General features: G+C 39.4%; 1 protein-coding gene across 1 annotated transcript in view; it reads right to left on the bottom strand.

Annotated features, from left to right (window-relative positions):
- LOC149802931 (uncharacterized) overlaps positions 1 to 27,218 on the bottom strand; it is a 116,496-nt gene that overhangs the window by 30,400 nt on the left and 58,878 nt on the right. The gene's annotated exons all lie outside the window — the stretch shown is intronic.

Below are 27,218 nucleotides of genomic sequence, written 5' to 3'. Positions count from 1 at the left end.
TCCCCTGTGGACACCATGTGCTACTGACCATTCCCATGCGTTATCCTTCTTATTTATGTGATATTTCTTAACCTTTCCGAATATATGTATTATTTACTGTAAGTTTCGCAATTATTCTTCTTGCGGTTAATTAATGAGGACATATTTTGCACTGTATATCAAGCGTGACTTTTTAAAAAATTTAAATATCATTATTACAATTAAAAATTTCTTGTCGTCGTTATTTGCGAGTAACGACCATTCAACTAGAAACATCATACACCATGAACTGCCGCCGGATAATGCGCCAGCAGTTTGGAATCTATGTTGCCGCTGTAAAATTGTATTCAAGAGTGCAGCTCGTACCCTGATCAGTCAGTACATTCAGTCAGCTTAAAGATCCAAACAGTTTAAAGCTATGCTAGTCTTATACAAGATAATAATGGAAACACTGTTATCGTGCTGTGGTATAGTGGTAAGGCCAGATTAAAGACGGAGTAAATGGAACAGTTGTTCTAGAGCATACTACCACCTTGGATAGTGGTGTTTAATATACAAGTGTATATGTAGTGTTTCCTCATAACAGGATTTACAGTTTTCACAGTTTTGTACTGGTTCTAATTTGGTGAATAATGTTATCCTGTTAGTTCCACTTTTTTTTCTGTAAGAAGGAGACGCGATGGTTCAATGGTTCGCGTGCGAGGCTGGTGCAGTTGTATGAGGCGCCGTAGCGGACAAAAGCTGGTCCAGTCAGAAATTTGCCGTTGAAATTTTAATGGCATTTGTTTAGAATTCCAACTGCACGTATGGTATCAAAAATTCTTGTCCTTAAAGTTCCATTTTCTAGGTCGAGATTTTAGATTGTATATGTTAAATTAACAGTAGTGGTTGAACGTTATATTTTCTATGTCGAGGTTTTAGATTGTTTCGTTCGAATTGCACGGCCGTGGTTGAAATTTCAATGTCATACGTTGAGAATTCCTTATTTACGTATTGGTTAAAAGTCTTAATATTGAAAGTTCCATTTCATATGTTGAATGTTTAGATTTCGTCTGTTGAAATACACAACGGTGGTTGACAACTCGTTGTCTAATATCCAGTTTTTAGATCGTATCTTCTGAATTACACGGCGGTTGTTGAAATTTTAATGTCATATGTCGATAGTTTCAGTTTACCATGTTGAATCACACTGACTATGCTGAAAGTTCCATTTCGTAATGTTGAGTTTTTAGAATGTATTGGATGAATTACACAGCGGTGGTTGGACATTTTATTGTTTGTTAGCATTTTTTATTTTTATATGGTGAAATGATGTGTTGGTATTAAAAGTAACATTACACAATGTCCACTTTAACAATTCAAAATCATATCAAGTATTAAGATACATCATTCGTGAAAGTTAACATTCATAGGTCAAAAATTACTATGAATTTCTTCGCTAGAGTCGGTCAAGTCATCGAACCGCGTTAAATTTAAAACAAGGAGACTGCTTCTCGTTGCTGTGAAATTCAACAGATGAAATCTTAATACTCACTATATGAAATGGAACTTTCATCACAGTTACAGTCTCGACATATGATATTGAAATTTCAACCATCGCTGTGTAATTAAAAGTATACACTGTAAAACGTCGACATAGGAAATAGAACTTTACACCACCATCGTATAATTGGACATATAAAATCTAAAGTCTCGATCTAGAAAATGGAACTTTAAGGACATGCAATTTGTTCCAGCACGTGATATTGGATTTCTCGACATACGACATCGACATTTCAACAACAACTTTCTAATTGGACCCACTTTTGTCCGCTACGGCGCCTCATAAAGTTGTGTGTATCCTCTCTGTTTCTGTCCAATGTTATTCATTCTACTAGAGCTGACGCAATATCTAATGAGCATTTTACCCAAATATGCAAAGAACAATTATGATATAACAAAAACGAGTGAGGATGTTGTTTATGATATCTTGGTGATCATTTGTGTTTTTATCACGGACGTTGCTCTTATTGATTCAAGCGTTGGATATGGAATTAAATTCGGGTACCATTTCATCCACGAATTTAGTACAGTAGTTGCTTATAAATAACTTCGACTTCCGACAGCACTCTTTCTTTGGTAGAGCTTCATATAAAGTCAGATCGTCGTAAGTAAAACTCTGTTTCGTGTAATTTGGATGATTCGTACTTTATTGTTCTTAGACAAACACATCTTGATAAAAATATCGCAGATGTCGAGTGTTTACTGGGTTTTAGAAACCAGTTAGAAAGGATATGGCAAACGGTGGTGGTAGTGTAATGGTCTGACAAATATAAAGCTTTCGATTAAGGTCCAGTCTTCAGATCCGTAACCATATATCGTGTCGACTGAAATATCAGTATAAAAAACCAAATTAAATTAATTATTTGTAATAAGTTATTTACAGTCCTCTTACTGAACGAACACTACTTTGGGATTATGCATATATTATCATTGCAGGTGATTTTTATATATGAAAAAATATTTTTTGATTCTGCCTGGTAAAAACAAAGACCTCTTTAATGCGAATATGAAGAACATCAAGGATCTTTCGTGTCTTAATATCGTAAAGAATGTAATTTCTGAAGAAATGTGTGTGTGTGTGTGTGTGTTTTGAATCAGCTTGGGCAAAGAACTGTTTTAAAGATCAGAGGTCAAAGTCACAAAGGTGGTTTGACAGGATAATACTAAATCGAAGATACATCGTCGCAGGCGAGAAAGCAAATCTTTTGACTTGTTTCTATATCATAATCACAAAATGTAGGACAAAAACGGTAAGAACTAGTTTTATTTTGCCACTATGTTGCTGTTATTAAAAGGAACAAAAAGACGTATTGCTTCTCGTGTGTAGTGTAGGATTAGTGTTACATTCTTTCGGATACAGATTCGTGACTATAGTTACATGGTTATGCTTGAAGCATAATTTTTCTAACTGTAGATAACTAAAATATAATTCTTCCTTAAATAGAAAAACAGAAACATGACAAATGATATAATATAAATACGTCTGAACAAAATGTCTTAAGGTCACAATAGACTCATAAATGCATGTCGAAATGATCAAAGTAGTCACCAGTTCTAAAAGGAGAGCTACCCTCAATCGCCAAACCTATGTGTATATTATTTAATTGTTCTCATGCCAGGATTATGAAGAGTAATATGAAGAAAAATTTCAAGTTGTACCCTTACGTAAGAAAGCTTAAAAAGTCTGCATTTTAATTATAGTCCAATATACTTTTTAATTTTGATGTCTTGGTGAAAATCAATGAACGGATATATTTTGAAATATCTTAATAATCGCTTAAACACTGATGATGTTGCAAATGTCAATCTCTTTTCTTTATGATCATTTCACTGTGTATTAACTCCTAGAAATGAATGACAGCATTTGTGGAGCACTTGATAACAGGTGCGACACGTTTGTGGTTTTATGCAGTGTCGCCAAGGACTTAATTGCGTGTGGTATAAATTTCTATAACAAAATTTAAAAATGATGGAGTAAGATTTTCTTATTATCTTTAAACGGATGTCAAATGGGTTTTTGAATACATCTTAATCTAGCTTTCGGCTACTTCACGCCTGTGTAGCTGAAGGCTGACCTATGTCCCCTATTACTCCTCAAGTATATAAATGATATAACTGGTATTATTGTATCCTTAAGTGTAAAATATTTAGACCTATTGGCGAATTAATTTTCATATTTTATAATTCCTATATTTTCACGTGTAAAAAATACACTTGTATTTTCACATGTGAAAATATAAGATTCCCCATCATGCCATGCGACGCTTGATTGTGTGTGCCTACAAAAGTTGTATCTGCAACAATCAAACAAAAAGAGTACCTTTTCAGCTAGAACAAATAGAAACTGGCTTACATTTCAGACATGGAAATTAACCTTGATAAAAATATATGTCGGGACACCGTTCATGTCTTTCTAAAGTTATTTCCCTTTACTTCTTTGACAACAACGACAAAAACCAACTTTGATGCATTGCTGAATCGGAGTTGCATTGTTTTCAGGTAGGGTCAAATAGTTTACAAAATGAGAAAAATGTAATTTACTGTGACAGATTAGGTCAAATCAGTCCTACCGCTTTCATAAGTCACGTGTATTTTTATACGAGCAGACTATGAAAGTGAGGTGGATTTGCGATTAAAGGGTGGGGGTGAGCGTGTTGTTCCGAAAAGTGAGATCAATCTTCTAAACTTCAATAATGGATCATGTTTGGTATGTAATAAAATGTTCTTTTCCTACGTTAATACCGGATATATTTCATCTTATAGTACAAAAACTGTTTTAATTCGTGGCTTCGCTTCTCGTTAAAATATCATGTTTTGGTACGAAATGAATATACCGTGTATTAACGAAGGAAGGGAAAATATCCTCCATATCTTCTACATTGTTCCAGACATTTTGCCGATGACAGATGATTAGTATTATTAATCAGTCAATAATAGTGAAGTATAATGTCCATGAATAGTGATCTTAAAATAATGGAATATTGATCCAAACAAACTGATACAAACAATGGCAGGTAATGTTGCATACTAATAACAAAATGAAGTCATTATTTTCTGTTGTGAAACGAAGCTACACTTCCTGATATTAAATTTAAACAACAACAGCTTACTTTTGTATAACATTATAAACAGTTGCATTTTTCAACATGACTGACTGAAAAATGTCGATAATATCTAGAAGTCGGCATTAAAATTACAAGTGTTTCGCAAACATTATAATTTCAACCAAGTAGAAAAACGTTATAACAGACATATTTCACATATATCCGTCCAGTATTAAAATACGCATATGTCTTTTGGGGTGTCTGTTCCTCTTCAAATTCCGCCAAAAAGAGAAAAACAACAAAATTATAAATAGCTAGGATTGTAACTGACCCTTCCTGAGCTACCCTTACATATTCCATAAAAGCGATAGAGGTAAATTTCATCACGAAGATACTCATCATAGAATTGCTTATGGTATTTCTCCCTCGTATAAATCAGTTTTTTTCTCTTCATCCTTATATATATATATATATATATATATATATATATATATATATATATATATATATATATATATATATATATATATATATATATATATATATATATATATATATATATATATATATATATTCTGCACTGCAATCCAAACATGTATAATACTACTATCATACATGAGATAGAAAATTACATGTATTGTACACTAAGATACATAAAAAGCGTATGATTTAAACAGAAATATAGTCAGTAATGGTTAACTGATAGCGCTGTGTGTAACTACCGTTTTGACGTAAACATAACATATACTATATATCGATGGATAACTTTTTTCTTTAACTAAGCCATAATGAACCCAGAACTTCAGTTTTAATGTAGCAATCTAAATATATGTGGTGAAATGCTAGATACTCATATTTACGTTGTTATAAAATAGTGTCTTAATTTTAATATCATTACTCTCTTCTGTGTGTGTGTGTGTGTTTGATTTGGATTTTTCGCGTAGCTTTAAGAATTTTTCAGTCATATCGCCACCATGTCTGCATTGTGGCAGTTTATAGTGATGTCTAGCACTGGGGCATCATGCTGTAGACACGTAACATAATGTCCCACCCAGTCAAATTTTATCCTGACACCAGGCCGACCAGTCCTACCACTGACCTCTTAAAGTTGAGCGCCTAGCCAGGCAGCTGTTAGTACCAATTTGGCAATTTTTTTGGTATGACTTGGCCCGGGTTTGAACCCGCAACCTCCCACAACCGAAGCGGACGTCTAACCAGTAGGCCCAACTCTCTTCTGGAAGGATTTGGATATTTCTGCTAATATTGCTTGATGGAGGGTCATACCCAAGACCGGTTTATATAGTGACTAGTGTTTAATGACACATCAACACATGACAGGTTATTTAATAAAGTGTCTTATCCAGAGGGATACCAAGACAGATTACTAGAGTAGGTCTTTGTTTGATATGGACCCCAACCCACTGACTGCAAGTCTGGCGTGCTAACCATCGAACCATGTCGGCTCCCAGATAGTATTAAACAAATGACACACCAAGGATCAAATCATCTAGTTTGATGACGAATTAAAGAAACCTTGCCGATAAGGATTAAGACATAGTATCATTTTATTAATTGTTTGGTGTTCGGTTTCGACCATATAGACACACCCCAGATCATTGTGACAAAAACAGACGTAATCATAAATACAACTTATTCCACCACTACGCCTTTCCTATATATCCAGTGCAGAAAATGAGATGATTTAAATTGGCTTTCAGTTATCATTCTTTTTCTCTTCCTCTGTAACCTATGTTTTATGACCTAGATCAGGAAACATATTCTAGCCTATACTTTGTAGCCAACTTCGGTGACATGGATCGATTGTTACAACTGCACAAACATCAAAACAACGAAGAATTTTTTTTTGTTTATTTTAAAAGATCATAACAGTCAACCTTGTATCAAACCCATCAGATTTTTGAACGATCTGTCTAGCTTTTGTATAAAGCACGTATTTAATTAACGTTTAATTGACCCAACGGCTGTGTTTCTGCGTGCATATGCATTTATTTGGGGCAATCATGCTGATGTTGTTTTTTTAATCATTATAAACATGTAACCATAGTAATTAATCAGTAATGCAATGAATATAAAACTGTGGCAATATACAGCACAGGAGAAGCACAACGTCTTGTTGCACCGTTTAATATCAGCGTGATGGTGGTGGCAAATGCGTAAAGAAAATTCCATGAAATTAGTTGTGAAATTTCGATTGTCCAACATTTTGTGATTATGATACAGAAACAAATCCGAAAGGTTTCTATCTCGCCTGCGACGATGTCGCTTCAACCCTAGTAATGCTCTGTCTAATAACCTATATAACTTTGACCTCTGACCCTTGAGACACTTTTTTTGCCTATCTGGTAATTTCCTCTGTTAATCTTCCGATAGAAATCCGAGGAAAACATTATATATATATATATATATATATATATATATATATATATATATATATATATATGCAACAATTGCCCACACACACACACACACACACACTAACAATTTATACTGCAAGTTTGTTTGACCTTCAATTGTTGAATTATCATCACCAGGGATGTTCCATTGCACTGGTTAAGTTTATAATAGGTTTGTGGCGCTTCAAACAACGTAACACATGACCTTAACCTTTCCCCTTCTTACCTATTTATGTTATATGACCAATATGTTTACTATGCCTGAAGACAATCCATCCACAGAAGTAGTAGATAACATTGTTAGATTCCAAAATTAAAACCATTGACCACTCATCTAAGATTTTAATAATTCCTCTTTTGACCCTGCCTCTATTGGACTTAATATCTAGGAGCTTTCCTTCACCACTGTCATGATCCACGCATGAAAACCAAAGATATTGCTCGTTGGGAAATATATGTAGCCCAAAACAAAAATCACGCTGGACGGAAGAACGGAGGACAGACAAACATTTTAGCCACTATGTCATGCCTTGCGAATTACCTGTCTGCTTTCAATTATAGTTGTGAAGATTTTTAGTTACCACGAGACCTAACGACCAATAAAGTACAAGTACTATCCGTTGACCTAGATGGATATCATAGGCAAGTATGTGCAGTATTCTACCTCCATCAGTTTTTGAGGCTGGGCCAGACACATTTATACACAAACGAATTTGGAATCACAATCAACTCATCATTATGATCAGCTCAGAATTCAGTCATGTTGTCGACATTGCAACTCCGAGAAAACAACGAGCACTGCCAGTACCAAGAACGTCGTTAACCATCGGTCAGCAACTATCCTGCATCAAAACTAGACAACTCTCAGTCGCTGGTCGATGCCAGTACCAAGAACGTCGTTAACCATCGGTCAGAATCTGTGCAACTATCCTGCATCAAAACTAGACAACTCTCAGTCGCTTATCGATAATTGATGATGCGCAGACACAGTAACCATTTTTATGCCCTGTAAATTAATTAAACAAACGTGAAAAAAAACTTAACAATCAAACAACAACAACAAAAAACATAGTGATTCTTTAAAATAATTCCAACAGAAGTGATTATAAAGCTAAATATGGAGTGAAATTTGATTTTCAACATGTGCCAGTGCTTTACATAGCACCCTAAACTTGTGTTAAATAGGGAAAAAGGTCAAATGAATCTTCTGGTCTTAACAAGTAAACGAAAATTAAGCCAAATAATCATCCGTGTTGCCGATCCATTCTCTTTCCAGTCGTGGAAGTAATTTGTTTTTATATCTATGAACGGAGAGGGGCGTAATAGGTCTGGTTCATGTTATCACTGTGAAAAGTAAGTTTCTGTTAGTGTAATCAGTCAACATGTATAACTTGCTATATGTACGTGCATAATGTTTAGTAGTAGTAGTAGTAGTAGTAGTAGTAGTAGTAATATTTTATTATTATTATTATTATTATTATTATTATTATTATTATTATTATTATCAGTAGTAGTAATATTTTGTTGTTGTTGTTATTATTATTATTATTATTATTATTATTATTATTATTATCAGTAGTTGTAGTAGTAGTAGTATTTTGTTGTTGTTAATATTATTATTATTAGTAGTAGTAGTAGTACGATTGACTTATTTATTTTAAAAATGCAAGCTACATACCATGAAATAACTTTCTCAAAACTCTAGCCACCATTACAAATTAAACAAGTCTAATGTTTCCAGTCTATCTTCTCGTTTACCTTTGACGCGAGCATTATTGGCGTGTAGTCGAAATAAGCACATTAAACATAGATAACACTGAAAACCTACCGAACATTTTATCTATGGAGGGGTTAAATAGTTCAAGGTGTTTATATGGTTTACTTGTACAAGAGAGATAAATCGAGAAGCTGATGCTACTGTTGAGACTTCTAAAATGATACTTTTGAGAATGTAAGTGTTTCGATTTCGAGTTCGCTATCTATTTAATGTAGCTTCTATAACGAATTATACTAAGTTATTACACGTACTCTCAAAAATCGGAACAACTCTGTCCTCTTCCATCTAAAACACTCCCTTCACCCAGCTGCCTTCATCTCATAGGCAAGGAATACAAATAAATGTGAGCGGTTTGGCTGATTAAAGACACGACTGAAAAGACCGACGATGTTCCGATTATCATTCCTATATTGTACTTTGTGATTGAAAGGATTTCTCTATTTAGTTCTCAATGTCGTCAGATTTTATTCGATACTTTCTTTTCATACAAAAAGCCGACAATGTTCCGATTCACTCAAGGGGGCACATGTATTGACATGAAGTGGTCTTTTAGAGGTGTTTCATTAGGTTACCGTGCTGAACTCACAATTAGTGGGTTATGGGTTCTAATCCTGTTCAGAATGGTCAGCTTCTGTGGTATGTCTGTCCGCAAAGCTCTTGATTCCGATTGTCTTTCGTGTTCAGTTCTGCCGTTAAATGCCGATCAATTATTTAATCATCCTTAATGGCGAGAGATATTAGAGGAACCTAAAGGAAACCACGGACCTTGGTTACGTAAACATTTACCCTTGCACGGGCCAAAACAAAGGATTTAGCGCTGGTTTGATTTGCATCTACTAATGAAGTGACTCTGTGATGCATCGGATAAAGTCAGAAACTATTCTCGTATATACCTAACATAACAAGTGTTCGCACAGTCCTGTGTTTCACCTGCGTTTATATGCCAGTCTATGTAACTTTTCTCTGTCTAACGTTTGTAAAGTATGCCACAAATCATTAACGTTGTTGCTGATAATGCCGAGTCAGGCAAGACAGCAACTCCAACGTACCATCGGATAAACGTTATTCATATTGCAATATTATAAATGTGTGATATGACTTTCAAAATTACTTCGTTCTTTATGATGATGCCCATGCAATATGTCTTTGACTTAGGTAAGTGAGTCAAGCAAGACTGGAACTCCTATAATATGCATATATACGTTAGATCTACTGTAATAGTATACCTAGTTTCAGTTGAATACAGTCACAGTTGATGAAATAGATGACTTTCATAAAGTTGAACTCAAAACATGAACATTGCTTAAGATGACAAGAAAATGAAATAGAAACTCCTAGCGTATCATGGCATAAACTTTAGACCTATATTCATACAGTGATATTATCACATGGTTTTACTTGAATGCAGCAACTAACGCCGATTATATGTTACTTTTAAAAACCTTAACGCAAAATTTTTAAGAATTTTTACATCGCCGCCACTGCTGCCACCAGAAATGTGACTTCTATATTTCATCATCCGTACGCTGGTAAGACAATAATCTGAGCATACTCTCAAGTACACTGCAAATTTATGCAAGATGTGTATATAAATCTAATCAGAGGATTCATTTCAGATCTGTATCTGTGATACATGTATGTTTAGTGCAACACAAGAACACGTTCATTTTTCAGTGGAACGGTTTTAAATAGAAGCCTCTAAAACTGTGCAAATGCGTTTTTGCATTTGCGATTTGGTAATAATTTTTTTTATTTCTGTAAAAAGTGTAATCTGGAGAAAAGTACCAGTGACAAAGTTTGAGTAAGATGAAAACCACTAGACCTAGTTTCTTCTGTTCTGAAAATCGCTTTGTTATTATTTGGCGATTACTGTCTTCTCTTTTTATTATTAGGTTACTGCTGTCCAATCCTAAGAAAGATCACGGTGCATATAAAACACGTGCAGGAAAGTACGAAATTTACATGTCATATAAAGTACATAAATTCCTATTTGTTAAATGTAATAATGACTATCAGTAGTCATAATACAACATAGAAAGTAAACCACTGTTTTAGTATTAGGAGCGAGATTCAAAACGATTATCGAAACTCGGAGGATGTTTTAAGTCAGTAAAATAAGAAAAACATAATTTTAGAGAGATTCACGCTGGACGGAAAGGCAGGTATTAGGAAGTGAAGCCAGATGTTCAGGCTTACAGCGTATTCCTAAATAGAATAAAACCATTTTAAAATATCTGCCATCAATGTCCTATCCCGAACTTATCCACATATGACTTACATGTAACACGTTGTATCTTGGAAATGGACAGTAATAGATAAATAATAATAAAGCGATATCTGAGGCAGAGATAACCCAGTCTCGACTACAGCCAAATTCTCAGAAAAGTCCCATCTTAATAGAATGTACCGGTAATCAAATAACACTTTTGGACAATTTTATAGCTTCGTACAACACCCAACACTGTATGCTTAATCAATTTACAATATTTTTTCTTATACAATAATAAATAGGATCGTTCGATAATGCTACTTTTAAATATTAATGTCTGCAAGTTATCCCATAAAGATCCCACATTCCTTCGCAACTGCGGGCATATTGGCAAGGTAACAGATGATAACATTGGTAAGAAGCTAAAGCTGAACAAGATCCCAGCGTATAAATAAATACACAAAATACACGTAGATGAAGCTAATTTGTCTTTCCATTTAATGGGTAAAAGGAGAAGAATAAGAAGAATAAAAAGAAAGTATGTACATTTGCCTATCTGTTATCTATTTCAGTGCCCTAACTGACGGAAAGTAATGTGCCATCTCTGAAATCTCCAGATTGTTCTTAAGTGAGAGCTGATAGGTGTCGTCTGCTATCAGCTATGACGTGTATGATCAGGTGAAGCGCGTGCTACGAAAGAAAATTTGTACAAAAAGTTCTGATATATCTATGATCATTTTCTAGTGCAAGTGTTTCAAGGAATGTACTTAAAAGTTCTTCGTTGATGCAATATGGAAAGTATACATCTAGTGGCATCTTTTGAAATAATGCTAACTGTCTCTCTCGACGATTCTCTCAATTTTTGAACGCCGACATAACTGTTTCCATGGCTTCAAATTCCATTAGCCAATGCATTTGTCACGGTGCCAGAGATGTATATGATTTTTGCTAGGAATTATCCGAAACAGAATGTTGCAACCCATGTATCCAACTATCTCCCTCCTACGTTCGTAGATAAGTTAACTATGCAACTTTTAACGATGGGCTCCAATAATCATCGTCTGTAAATCGTCAAAAGAACTTTATTCAGAAGAACCTTAAGTTGAGTATAGAATGCAATCCAATACATCACAAAACTTTAGACAAATTTTGAATATTGCACAAGAATCGAATCAGTTTATGAGCATTTTCATACAGACATGAATATAGACTTTCATTTTGTCTACCTAGTATGAATTCTTCTTAAAAGTCACAAGCCACCTGTATTGTACAAACGTGTGATATTAGTATAGTCATAAACAAAACGCATTTGTTATGTATGCACACCAAAAAAATGTTTAATTAGACTTAAAAATCCGCTTTTTTTAATTAAACAATTATTCAACAGTCTCCGTGAACAATCGGTAGTTCCCGCGTGCATTTATCCTTCTATTCGACCTAGCCATTCAAGTGTTTAATTTCCCCACGTAAATGTCTATGTGATATATCTTACGATCGTGCTTTTGTACAGCAAATATGGTGCACTGTGTTGCATATGGATGTAACCAACAAAGTGATGAAGGGACAAAAGGGTTCTCTCTTTTTCCGAAAGACCCTGTTTACCAGAAGAAAAAAAGTGGATCGAAGCTGTGGGATCGAATGGGATGAGGGATGCGAAAGTCGTATCATTTCTGCCGGATTACAGTCAATTTGGCCCAAAGACAATTCGGCCCAAGACAATTCGGCTCAAATTGGGCCGAAATTAAGACAATTCGGCCCAGCTCGAAAGACAATTCGTCCCAACTTAACAATAGTTGGAACAAGTTTGTTAAAACGGGGGGAGTGATTGTCCCTCCGTATTTGGTTTTCGTTATCTAGGGGTTGACCGCCCTCGATGTTATTGCCCGGTTCGAGTAATTGTAAATATAAGTGGTGAAACTTATAGGTGAAATAGATAGAGATCTGGGCAGGTATATAGAACAAACCAACACGAGCCCCCGTACATGTAAACAAACAATTTAATCAATTACATACAAACACTGTGAAAATTCATTACATCAGGAATGTACTCTGCTTTTAGGAATTTAAACTTTCACCGAAATACAAAGAAAATGCAAATAGATTTAAATAAAATAGTCGATCTATTTACTGATAGATTTAGTTCATCATAGGATCGAGTGGACAATCGAAGTCAACGTCTTGTACGATTTCATAACCTGCTCGTCCTCAGTTTGGCTTGCTCCCTCTGTAGCTGTTGAGACTCTTGGATCTCAGGATGATACTTTCTACCATCCGTCTCAGGATATTCTCAGAATACGTCTTCAGGAATTAACACGTCGCAGGATTGCGTCACAGGATAATACGTCTCATACGTCTCATGCGTCTCAGGAGCTATTTTCTCCCTTTGCTTTCAACGTTCCTCCCTCTAATCGGTAAATTAGTTCGTCGGTTCCTTTCGACAATAGTCCCCTTTTTGGACAACAGTTGTTTTACGGAAATTTCTTGCAAATTCACGGAGTCCTACTTTTTGGGTCTCCTCTTGCAGGAAAAGCTTAGACTGATTAAAATTCGATGCCGGCGATATTAAAACCTATGAAATTTTGTGTTGGAACACGCCCTCTCATTTAACGTAACCAATCAGAATCAAATATCTCTGCCGCCTTTTTCCAGAGGCGCCAAAGTCAGGGTCAGCTTGACCTGGTAGTTTGAGTAACAGAGTTTCTGCGATCTCTCAATTGTGACAACTTTACCAAGAAAATGAAGTTTTCCTTGTCCCAAATTGTCCGCCCGGCTGCTGTATAAACAAATGTTTAATTAGGAACAGAATTCTCCCTCTAAAGGACATTACCGTACACGGTAGTATGGCGATATGATACGCGCTGTCTCCATAAATCTAATTAATGGTTCTCTGGTCTCAACTAATGTATTCTTGTTAGATCGACGTAAAATTTGCCACTTCACATAGGCCCCTCCTTGAAGAGTAAAATCAGGGATTTTGCTCTCCAAATTTTAGGAGATCTAATCTTATTCAGTTATACGACCTCAGGTGAACCCTTCACCTCAGACGTCCCTAGTCAACTTAAGCAGTCAGCTCCTACATTCTCGCTGCCTTTAATGTATCGTACCTGGACTTGGTACGGCTGTAGAAATAACGACCACCTCATTAGTCGTCCATTTGTCAACTTAGCTTGAGCTAGATAAGCTAGTGGTTGGTGGTCAGTTTCCAAAATAAATTTTCGTCCATACAAGTAACGTTGAAATTTAGTTATCCCAAAGATAATTGCCAAGCATTCTTTCTCAGAGACCGAATAATTACGTTCTGCAGTCGACAATTTCCTGCTACTGTAAGCAACTGGGAATAAGCTTCCGTCATGCTCTTGTAATAACACTGCCACTAAACCTCTATCACAAGCGTCAGTACGTAAGACAAAATCTCGGGTTACATCCGGCAATTTCACTACTGCGTCTGACGTCAGTCTGTCCTTTAACGTCTGAAATGCTCGTTCACATGCGTCTGTCCATACAACTTTAGTCGGAGCTTTTTTCAGAGTTAAGTCAGTTAAAGGGCTTGCAATAGCGCTGAAGTTAGCAACATATCGACGATAATACCCTGCCAGTCCCAAGAAAGATCGAACTTCCATCTTAGTGGTCGATCGTACTGCGTCCCTAAGTTGGTCGACCTTTGAGCTATCTGGGGTTAACGCGTCTTCGCTGAGGGTATGACCTAAGTAGGTTAGTTTTCTAAACCCTATATGACACTTAGATGGTCGTGCGGTCAGTCCCGTTTGTCGAAGTCGCTCCAAAACATTTTTCAATAGAATGATATGATCGTCCCAAGTAGCTGTCGCTAAGAGTAAATCGTCCATGAAGTTAGAAACACCAGTGCCACTTAATGGTTCAAGTAGTTTTCGCATCATACGTGTGAAGACACTCGGCGCATTCTGGACCCCGAATGGCATGACTACCCACTGGTAGGTCCCATCAGGAGTTGCGAAGGCGAGTTTTGCTCTGTCTTCACTTCGAACTGGTATGTGCCAGTATCCCTTGGACAGATCGATTTTCAAAAAATACTTCGCGTTGGTCACCCCGGCAAATATGGACTCAGGGTCAGGCAAAAGTTCCACTTGAAATTCCGTGATCCTGTTCAACTTCCTGTAATCGACGCAAAATTTGTGTATACCGTCTATCTTCTGCACCAACACTACAGGAGAGCTATACGCCGACTCCTTGCGTTCTATAACTCCCAAGTCTAACATAGCTTGAATTTCATTTCGGACAGTTTCTAATTTTGCATAGGGTAGCGGATATGGCTTTAACTTCACTGGTTTCTCATCCAGTAATTTCAGGGTGAACTCCTCCAACTCCGTTTTGCCAGGTCGTTCTGTCAAGACGCTTGAATAATCTTGGAGTAACGACTCCACTTCCTTACGTTGCTCTGACGTTAACGTCCCGTCAAGCACAATGTCGACGTAGGTTTCTTCCCTCGTCAAAGGACAACTAGGGAGTACTTCCGCCTCTTCTCCGTTGTCGTCGACTTCTTCTGTTACAACCGTAACTACCACGAACTCTGTGGGTGTTTCTCTTTCACGGTAACGTTTCAGGAGATTTACGTGGTACAACTTCTCCTTGTCTCCTACCCGGATACGGTAGTTCTATCCACCCTTTTTCTCCGTTACCACGAATGGTCCCCTTCATGAGACTTGAAGTTTGTTGTGTTCTAACGGTAGCAACAACAACACCTTGTCACCCACCTCGAAGTGACGTTCCTTCGTCCTTTTGTTGTAATATTTGGCTTGACGTCCCCTTGCGTCACAGAGATTCTCCTGAGCCAATTTCGAAACCTCTTCCAGCTTGTTGCGGAGATCAACAACATATTGGTATGTTGTTCGCACTTCCTCAGATGCTTTCTCATCCGTACATAACTGTTTTAACACAGCCATGGGTCCCCTGACTGTCCTTCCATATACTAATTCAAAAGGTGAAAAACCCAAACTTGCCTGTGGCACTTCTCGATACGCAAACAGTATCGCGGGAAGGTATCGATCCCAATCCCTAGGTCGACCTTCACATAGCTTCTTCAGAGCCTGTTTCAATGTCCGATTGAAACGCTCCACCAAACCATTGCACTGTGGGTGATACGGGGTAGTCGTCAGGTGTCTAATAGATAGTAATCTATTTACTTCTTCCATCACCTGGCTCACGAACTGCGACCCCTGGTCAGTCATTATCTCCTCAGGGACACCAACTCTAGACCAAACTCCAAACAAGGCCTCAGCCACCGTGACTGAGTCAATGTTCTTCAAGGCCACTGCCTCTGGGTACCGAGTGGCGTAATCTACTATCGTTAATATATAACGATTACCGCTTTCTGCCGCCGGCTTTATCGGACCTACCAAGTCCATCGCCACCCTCGAGAAAGGTTCGTCAATCAGTGGGGTGGTTCCTAGTGGCACCGGGCGATGGGAGGTCTTGGGTGCCACCCGCTGACACTTGTCGCACGACAAACAATACTTCCGAACATCCCCATACACACCTGGCCAGTAGAACTCCCTCACCAACCTATCTCTGGTCTTCGCCACGCCCATGTGGCTTCCAAGTAGACCCTCATGTGCCAGCCTAAGCACTTCTGCTCGCTTCGCTCTGGGCACAACAACTTGCTTGAACGTATCGGTCCCTTTCTTGGCGTACCGATACAAAATACCGCGTTTCGTCGCGAACTTTACCTCACCGTCTGGCATTCTCCGTATAGACCCATCTTTTGCGTACCTGCGTACCTTGTTGAGAGACAAATCTTCCTCTTGAAGTTTCCTCAACTCGCCAGGTAGCAAATTGTCTATGGGCGAAGTCGTGGGTCTTAGCGGCTTTGACCTTGACCTTCGCTTCATAGCCCTCGTCTCAACAGACCCGACGTATACAGGCGTACACGTCATAGGGTTAGGTTGCGGCAACACATACCTACACCCTAATATTACATCATGAGACAGTCCCGACAAACAGGCTGCTTGAATTCGTCCCTTTACATACGGCGAATCAAGATCAATGCTAACGACCGGAAGCGAATCCTTCGTCCGGTTAGCAAACTGGACTTCAACCGTCTCACCTGTATAATCCCCAGGCTTGACATACTTACTATCCACCAAGGCAGGATAATTGCAGCCAGTAACATACAGTACGGTTGCCCTCTCACCGTTAACCGTAGCTACCGCTGTATTAGTCAACCCCTCTGTTTCTTGTCTCTAAACAGTATTCGGAGTTACCGAATTAATCGTTGTCGGACGATACTTCCTACAACCCTTAACGACATGGCCTGGCCTGTTGCAGCCGTAACACACCGGCTCACCTTTCGTCCCCGTGGCATCTTTCTCTACACCCTGAGTCTTCCCCGACCCACGGAAATGTTCTCGGCTGAGATTTCCGGCCCCTGGCCTCCCACCATTCTGTCCATTCCGTCTTTGGGGTGCCACCTCAGTGGTCTTTCTATGCTCGCCGATTCCAGGTCGGTCCCTGCCACCCCAGGTGGTTGGACGCGAGTGCGCGCTCTCATAGCGCTCGGCCATCACGCTTATGTCATCCAAGGTCGAGAACTCACGCTCCGCTAAAAATACTATTAAATCCTTCCTGTACGTACTTAAGACGTGCTCTTTCAAAATTTCTTCGCGTATGCCTTCATACGTTAGCGCGGTGCCAGACACTTTCATCCATTTATCAAAAATTACGCGTACTCGGCTATGAAATTGCGCGTGCGTTTCGGTAGCTCTCTTCGACGATTCTCTAAAGAGTTTCCGGAATGTTTCTGCCGACAGCTTATAGTCCCTTAGTAGCGCTTTCTTCAGAGCGTCGTAGTCGTCTATCTCCTCCGGTGTCATATTGTGGTAGACGTCTTTCGCGGCTCCCTGTAAGAATGCTGAAACATTGATAGCCCACTGGTCTCTGGGTAGCTGATGAACCAGTGCCAACTTTTCGAACTGTGTCAGAAAGTTGTCAACAATTTCGTCCTTGTCATTGAACATGGGCATGGTGATCTGTATTGGTCGCCTGTCTTCAGATCGTCTACTTGTGTACCCTGGACGTTCGTTCAGATCTTCACCCCTCCTGAACTCGGCTTCGATCCTCAGTCTCTCCATGGCTAACATATGTTCGCGTTTTCTAGTTTTCTCCTCGACCTGCAATCTGGCTAGTTCGAGCTCTCGTTCACGCTCAGCTGCTTGTCTGTCTTTCTCACGTTCACGCTCAGCTGCTTCTCTGTCTTTCTCTCGTTCCCTTTCCTCGGCCTGCAATCTGGCTAATTCAAGCTCTCGCTCACGCTCAGCTGCTTGTCTGTCTTTCTCACGTTCCGCGGCTAATTGCTCCTTGTGTTCCCTAACACTTCGTTCGACAAATTCAGCTAAATGGGTCCCATCGTAACCTAATTCCTCTTTTCCTATTGACTTAAATTCCCTAACTAATTGTCTGTCTGTCGCCATCCTGGTCTACTTGTAAGGTGACACAAGAATTAAGTCCTTTACCTATAACTTAAGTTTTACTTCCCTATTTGAAAATAGCCCCTCACGTAGTTATTGTATGCCTGACTCAAACCAGACGGTCCCTGTACCAATCAATCAATAAATAAACGGGCAGTACGCAGCTGAAATGCCTCCCCAAATTAGTGCAGCGCGTACCCACTAACAAGGCGTAATTTATTACTGCGGGATATGCCTAAATATCTCTTCTCACAAGAGAATACAAAGGAAATTTTCCACTTTACCCCACAAATTTAGAATACGTCTTGATAGCAAAGGTATGTGTCTCAATTCTTACAATATTCTCATCACAATATGAAAAGAAATGGCAAGAAATTAGCATGCACAATATATATATATATATATATATATATATATATATATATATATATATATATATATATATATATATATATATATATATATATAAACAAAATAGCAGACAATGACTCGATTCACTCTGATCCTTATTTCTTATAGTAATAATGGAATTATCACTATCTAGATACTGATTTTGTTCTATATTTGCTCAGACTCTTTTACTCGAATGAAAATGTTCTGATATCCCGGACAAAAGCTCCCAACTTGTTAAAACGGGGGGAGTGATTGTCCCTCCGTATTTGGTTTTCGTTATCTAGGGGTTGACCGCCCTCGATGTTATTGCCCGGTTCGAGTAATTGTAAATATAAGTGGTGAAACTTATAGGTGAAATAGATAGAGATCTGGGCAGGTATATAGAACAAACCAACACGAGCCCCCGTACATGTAAACAAACAATTTAATCAATTACATACAAACACTGTGAAAATTCATTACATCAGGAATGTACTCTGCTTTTAGGAATTTAAACTTTCACCGAAATACAAAGAAAATGCAAATAGATTTAAATAAAATAGTCGATCTATTTACTGATAGATTTAGTTCATCATAGGATCGAGTGGACAATCGAAGTCAACGTCTTGTACGATTTCATAACCTGCTCGTCCTCAGTTTGGCTTGCTCCCTCTGTAGCTGTTGAGACTCTTGGATCTCAGGATGATACTTTCTACCATCCGTCTCAGGATATTCTCAGAATACGTCTTCAGGAATTAACACGTCGCAGGATTGCGTCACAGGATAATACGTCTCATACGTCTCATGCGTCTCAGGAGCTATTTTCTCCCTTTGCTTTCAACGTTCCTCCCTCTAATCGGTAAATTAGTTCGTCGGTTCCTTTCGACAATAGTCCCCTTTTTGGACAACAGTTGTTTTACGGAAATTTCTTGCAAATTCACGGAGTCCTACTTTTTGGGTCTCCTCTTGCAGGAAAAGCTTAGACTGATTAAAATTCGATGCCGGCGATATTAAAACCTATGAAATTTTGTGTTGGAACACGCCCTCTCATTTAACGTAACCAATCAGAATCAAATATCTCTGCCGCCTTTTTCCAGAGGCGCCAAAGTCAGGGTCAGCTTGACCTGGTAGTTTGAGTAACAGAGTTTCTGCGATCTCTCAATTGTGACAACTTTACCAAGAAAATGAAGTTTTCCTTGTCCCAAATTGTCCGCCCGGCTGCTGTATAAACAAATGTTTAATTAGGAACAGAATTCTCCCTCTAAAGGACATTACCGTACACGGTAGTATGGCGATATGATACGCGCTGTCTCCATAAATCTAATTAATGGTTCTCTGGTCTCAACTAATGTATTCTTGTTAGATCGACGTAAAATTTGCCACTTCACATAGGCCCCTCCTTGAAGAGTAAAATCAGGGATTTTGCTCTCCAAATTTTAGGAGATCTAATCTTATTCAGTTATACGACCTCAGGTGAACCCTTCACCTCAGACGTCCCTAGTCAACTTAAGCAGTCAGCTCCTACATTCTCGCTGCCTTTAATGTATCGTACCTGGACTTGGTACGGCTGTAGAAATAACGACCACCTCATTAGTCGTCCATTTGTCAACTTAGCTTGAGCTAGATAAGCTAGTGGTTGGTGGTCAGTTTCCAAAATAAATTTTCGTCCATACAAGTAACGTTGAAATTTAGTTATCCCAAAGATAATTGCCAAGCATTCTTTCTCAGAGACCGAATAATTACGTTCTGCAGTCGACAATTTCCTGCTACTGTAAGCAACTGGGAATAAGCTTCCGTCATGCTCTTGTAATAACACTGCCACTAAACCTCTATCACAAGCGTCAGTACGTAAGACAAAATCTCGGGTTACATCCGGCAATTTCACTACTGCGTCTGACGTCAGTCTGTCCTTTAACGTCTGAAATGCTCGTTCACATGCGTCTGTCCATACAACTTTAGTCGGAGCTTTTTTCAGAGTTAAGTCAGTTAAAGGGCTTGCAATAGCGCTGAAGTTAGCAACATATCGACGATAATACCCTGCCAGTCCCAAGAAAGATCGAACTTCCATCTTAGTGGTCGATCGTACTGCGTCCCTAAGTTGGTCGACCTTTGAGCTATCTGGGGTTAACGCGTCTTCGCTGAGGGTATGACCTAAGTAGGTTAGTTTTCTAAACCCTATATGACACTTAGATGGTCGTGCGGTCAGTCCCGTTTGTCGAAGTCGCTCCAAAACATTTTTCAATAGAATGATATGATCGTCCCAAGTAGCTGTCGCTAAGAGTAAATCGTCCATGAAGTTAGAAACACCAGTGCCACTTAATGGTTCAAGTAGTTTTCGCATCATACGTGTGAAGACACTCGGCGCATTCTGGACCCCGAATGGCATGACTACCCACTGGTAGGTCCCATCAGGAGTTGCGAAGGCGAGTTTTGCTCTGTCTTCACTTCGAACTGGTATGTGCCAGTATCCCTTGGACAGATCGATTTTCAAAAAATACTTCGCGTTGGTCACCCCGGCAAATATGGACTCAGGGTCAGGCAAAAGTTCCACTTGAAATTCCGTGATCCTGTTCAACTTCCTGTAATCGACGCAAAATTTGTGTATACCGTCTATCTTCTGCACCAACACTACAGGAGAGCTATACGCCGACTCCTTGCGTTCTATAACTCCCAAGTCTAACATAGCTTGAATTTCATTTCGGACAGTTTCTAATTTTGCATAGGGTAGCGGATATGGCTTTAACTTCACTGGTTTCTCATCCAGTAATTTCAGGGTGAACTCCTCCAACTCCGTTTTGCCAGGTCGTTCTGTCAAGACGCTTGAATAATCTTGGAGTAACGACTCCACTTCCTTACGTTGCTCTGACGTTAACGTCCCGTCAAGCACAATGTCGACGTAGGTTTCTTCCCTCGTCAAAGGACAACTAGGGAGTACTTCCGCCTCTTCTCCGTTGTCGTCGACTTCTTCTGTTACAACCGTAACTACCACGAACTCTGTGGGTGTTTCTCTTTCACGGTAACGTTTCAGGAGATTTACGTGGTACAACTTCTCCTTGTCTCCTACCCGGATACGGTAGTTCTATCCACCCTTTTTCTCCGTTACCACGAATGGTCCCCTTCATGAGACTTGAAGTTTGTTGTGTTCTAACGGTAGCAACAACAACACCTTGTCACCCACCTCGAAGTGACGTTCCTTCGTCCTTTTGTTGTAATATTTGGCTTGACGTCCCCTTGCGTCACAGAGATTCTCCTGAGCCAATTTCGAAACCTCTTCCAGCTTGTTGCGGAGATCAACAACATATTGGTATGTTGTTCGCACTTCCTCAGATGCTTTCTCATCCGTACATAACTGTTTTAACACAGCCATGGGTCCCCTGACTGTCCTTCCATATACTAATTCAAAAGGTGAAAAACCCAAACTTGCCTGTGGCACTTCTCGATACGCAAACAGTATCGCGGGAAGGTATCGATCCCAATCCCTAGGTCGACCTTCACATAGCTTCTTCAGAGCCTGTTTCAATGTCCGATTGAAACGCTCCACCAAACCATTGCACTGTGGGTGATACGGGGTAGTCGTCAGGTGTCTAATAGATAGTAATCTATTTACTTCTTCCATCACCTGGCTCACGAACTGCGACCCCTGGTCAGTCATTATCTCCTCAGGGACACCAACTCTAGACCAAACTCCAAACAAGGCCTCAGCCACCGTGACTGAGTCAATGTTCTTCAAGGCCACTGCCTCTGGGTACCGAGTGGCGTAATCTACTATCGTTAATATATAACGATTACCGCTTTCTGCCGCCGGCTTTATCGGACCTACCAAGTCCATCGCCACCCTCGAGAAAGGTTCGTCAATCAGTGGGGTGGTTCCTAGTGGCACCGGGCGATGGGAGGTCTTGGGTGCCACCCGCTGACACTTGTCGCACGACAAACAATACTTCCGAACATCCCCATACACACCTGGCCAGTAGAACTCCCTCACCAACCTATCTCTGGTCTTCGCCACGCCCATGTGGCTTCCAAGTAGACCCTCATGTGCCAGCCTAAGCACTTCTGCTCGCTTCGCTCTGGGCACAACAACTTGCTTGAACGTATCGGTCCCTTTCTTGGCGTACCGATACAAAATACCGCGTTTCGTCGCGAACTTTACCTCACCGTCTGGCATTCTCCGTATAGACCCATCTTTTGCGTACCTGCGTACCTTGTTGAGAGACAAATCTTCCTCTTGAAGTTTCCTCAACTCGCCAGGTAGCAAATTGTCTATGGGCGAAGTCGTGGGTCTTAGCGGCTTTGACCTTGACCTTCGCTTCATAGCCCTCGTCTCAACAGACCCGACGTATACAGGCGTACACGTCATAGGGTTAGGTTGCGGCAACACATACCTACACCCTAATATTACATCATGAGACAGTCCCGACAAACAGGCTGCTTGAATTCGTCCCTTTACATACGGCGAATCAAGATCAATGCTAACGACCGGAAGCGAATCCTTCGTCCGGTTAGCAAACTGGACTTCAACCGTCTCACCTGTATAATCCCCAGGCTTGACATACTTACTATCCACCAAGGCAGGATAATTGCAGCCAGTAACATACAGTACGGTTGCCCTCTCACCGTTAACCGTAGCTACCGCTGTATTAGTCAACCCCTCTGTTTCTTGTCTCTAAACAGTATTCGGAGTTACCGAATTAATCGTTGTCGGACGATACTTCCTACAACCCTTAACGACATGGCCTGGCCTGTTGCAGCCGTAACACACCGGCTCACCTTTCGTCCCCGTGGCATCTTTCTCTACACCCTGAGTCTTCCCCGACCCACGGAAATGTTCTCGGCTGAGATTTCCGGCCCCTGGCCTCCCACCATTCTGTCCATTCCGTCTTTGGGGTGCCACCTCAGTGGTCTTTCTATGCTCGCCGATTCCAGGTCGGTCCCTGCCACCCCAGGTGGTTGGACGCGAGTGCGCGCTCTCATAGCGCTCGGCCATCACGCTTATGTCATCCAAGGTCGAGAACTCACGCTCCGCTAAAAATACTATTAAATCCTTCCTGTACGTACTTAAGACGTGCTCTTTCAAAATTTCTTCGCGTATGCCTTCATACGTTAGCGCGGTGCCAGACACTTTCATCCATTTATCAAAAATTACGCGTACTCGGCTATGAAATTGCGCGTGCGTTTCGGTAGCTCTCTTCGACGATTCTCTAAAGAGTTTCCGGAATGTTTCTGCCGACAGCTTATAGTCCCTTAGTAGCGCTTTCTTCAGAGCGTCGTAGTCGTCTATCTCCTCCGGTGTCATATTGTGGTAGACGTCTTTCGCGGCTCCCTGTAAGAATGCTGAAACATTGATAGCCCACTGGTCTCTGGGTAGCTGATGAACCAGTGCCAACTTTTCGAACTGTGTCAGAAAGTTGTCAACAATTTCGTCCTTGTCATTGAACATGGGCATGGTGATCTGTATTGGTCGCCTGTCTTCAGATCGTCTACTTGTGTACCCTGGACGTTCGTTCAGATCTTCACCCCTCCTGAACTCGGCTTCGATCCTCAGTCTCTCCATGGCTAACATATGTTCGCGTTTTCTAGTTTTCTCCTCGACCTGCAATCTGGCTAGTTCGAGCTCTCGTTCACGCTCAGCTGCTTGTCTGTCTTTCTCACGTTCACGCTCAGCTGCTTCTCTGTCTTTCTCTCGTTCCCTTTCCTCGGCCTGCAATCTGGCTAATTCAAGCTCTCGCTCACGCTCAGCTGCTTGTCTGTCTTTCTCACGTTCCGCGGCTAATTGCTCCTTGTGTTCCCTAACACTTCGTTCGACAAATTCAGCTAAATGGGTCCCGTCGTAACCTAATTCCTCTTTTCCTATTGACTTAAATTCCCTAACTAATTGTCTGTCTGTCGCCATCCTGGTCTACTTGTAAGGTGACACAAGAATTAAGTCCTTTACCTATAACTTAAGTTTTACTTCCCTATTTGAAAATAGCCCCTCACGTAGTTATTGTATGCCTGACTCAAACCAGACGGTCCCTGTACCAATCAATCAATAAATAAACGGGCAGTACGCAGCTGAAATGCCTCCCCAAATTAGTGCAGCGCGTACCCACTAACAAGGCGTAATTTATTACTGCGGGATATGCCTAAATATCTCTTCTCACAAGAGAATACAAAGGAAATTTTCCACTTTACCCCACAAATTTAGAATACGTCTTGATAGCAAAGGTATGTGTCTCAATTCTTACAATATTCTCATCACAATATGAAAAGAAATGGCAAGAAATTAGCATGCACAATATATATATATATATATATATATATATATATATATATATATATATATATATATATATATATATATATATATATATATATATATATATATATATATATATATAAACAAAATAGCAGACAATGACTCGATTCACTCTGATCCTTATTTCTTATAGTAATAATGGAATTATCACTATCTAGATACTGATTTTGTTCTATATTTGCTCAGACTCTTTTACTCGAATGAAAATGTTCTGATATCCCGGACAAAAGCTCCCAACTTGTTAAAACGGGGGGAGTGATTGTCCCTCCGTATTTGGTTTTCGTTATCTAGGGGTTGACCGCCCTCGATGTTATTGCCCGGTTCGAGTAATTGTAAATATAAGTGGTGAAACTTATAGGTGAAATAGATAGAGATCTGGGCAGGTATATAGAACAAACCAACACGAGCCCCCGTACATGTAAACAAACAATTTAATCAATTACATACAAACACTGTGAAAATTCATTACATCAGGAATGTACTCTGCTTTTAGGAATTTAAACTTTCACCGAAATACAAAGAAAATGCAAATAGATTTAAATAAAATAGTCGATCTATTTACTGATAGATTTAGTTCATCATAGGATCGAGTGGACAATCGAAGTCAACGTCTTGTACGATTTCATAACCTGCTCGTCCTCAGTTTGGCTTGCTCCCTCTGTAGCTGTTGAGACTCTTGGATCTCAGGATGATACTTTCTACCATCCGTCTCAGGATATTCTCAGAATACGTCTTCAGGAATTAACACGTCGCAGGATTGCGTCACAGGATAATACGTCTCATACGTCTCATGCGTCTCAGGAGCTATTTTCTCCCTTTGCTTTCAACGTTCCTCCCTCTAATCGGTAAATTAGTTCGTCGGTTCCTTTCGACAATAGTCCCCTTTTTGGACAACAGTTGTTTTACGGAAATTTCTTGCAAATTCACGGAGTCCTACTTTTTGGGTCTCCTCTTGCAGGAAAAGCTTAGACTGATTAAAATTCGATGCCGGCGATATTAAAACCTATGAAATTTTGTGTTGGAACACGCCCTCTCATTTAACGTAACCAATCAGAATCAAATATCTCTGCCGCCTTTTTCCAGAGGCGCCAAAGTCAGGGTCAGCTTGACCTGGTAGTTTGAGTAACAGAGTTTCTGCGATCTCTCAATTGTGACAACTTTACCAAGAAAATGAAGTTTTCCTTGTCCCAAATTGTCCGCCCGGCTGCTGTATAAACAAATGTTTAATTAGGAACAGAATTCTCCCTCTAAAGGACATTACCGTACACGGTAGTATGGCGATATGATACGCGCTTGTCTCCATAAATCTAATTAATGGTTCTCTGGTCTCAACCAATGTATTCTTGTTAGATCGACGTAAAATTTGCCACTTCACAAAGTTCTTTTTCTTCAAACAACAAGTAGATTATAATTAAAATAGGTTTTAGAAAGAAAGAGAAAACTACATTTAAACAAACGAAACTATCTTGATATTCTTTAAAAGAAAATAATTAATCATACTTCGCAACGTACATATATATGAGAGAAAACACAAACTGACTTATATTGCCCGTTATAATTAAATATTTATATACATTTCTTTTTCATGCTAAAAAAAATATATACATCTGTACAACGACATTCTCAATTTAAGTCGTCCGGTCAAATTATCAATATTGATTTATAAGACAATAATACTTAGCAGATAATATTCGACATAATACGTACACATTTTTCTAAGGGTAGCGAACATGAGATATTATAACAAATATATTTAATTTTAGGCTCCAGGTTGTAACACTGCTACGTATAATACACACTCGATTACACATGAGAGAGAGAGAGAGAGAGAGAGAGAGAGAGAATAATGTTGAGCATTTTGTCAGTGTTTAGTTGCTGCAATATGAAGCTCTTACCAGTCAATTTTATTGTTTGTTTTTATTTTTCAAGTTATCTTAGTGTGTGCACGCGTAAATTGAAAGCTTGTCATTACTAGTCAATATTGTCAATCATATTTACTCCATTATTCCATACAATTAAGAAAGGAAATAATTTGGTGTTGAATTTGTGCCCCTCCCCCACCCCCGCACGGTACAATAAGATTGATAAACAAACACTTGCATTGTTATCTTTTATTCCGTCTTTTTCATCATGCGAAATTTATTAAA

This window comes from Sinohyriopsis cumingii, chromosome 3 (assembly GCF_028554795.1).
Source record: "Sinohyriopsis cumingii isolate HCF-2022 chromosome 3, ASM2855479v2, whole genome shotgun sequence".
Lineage (NCBI taxonomy): Eukaryota > Metazoa > Mollusca > Bivalvia > Unionida > Unionidae > Sinohyriopsis > Sinohyriopsis cumingii.
The sequence above is the reverse complement of the archived record's forward strand: the minus strand, read 5'-3'. Positions and strand labels throughout refer to the sequence as shown.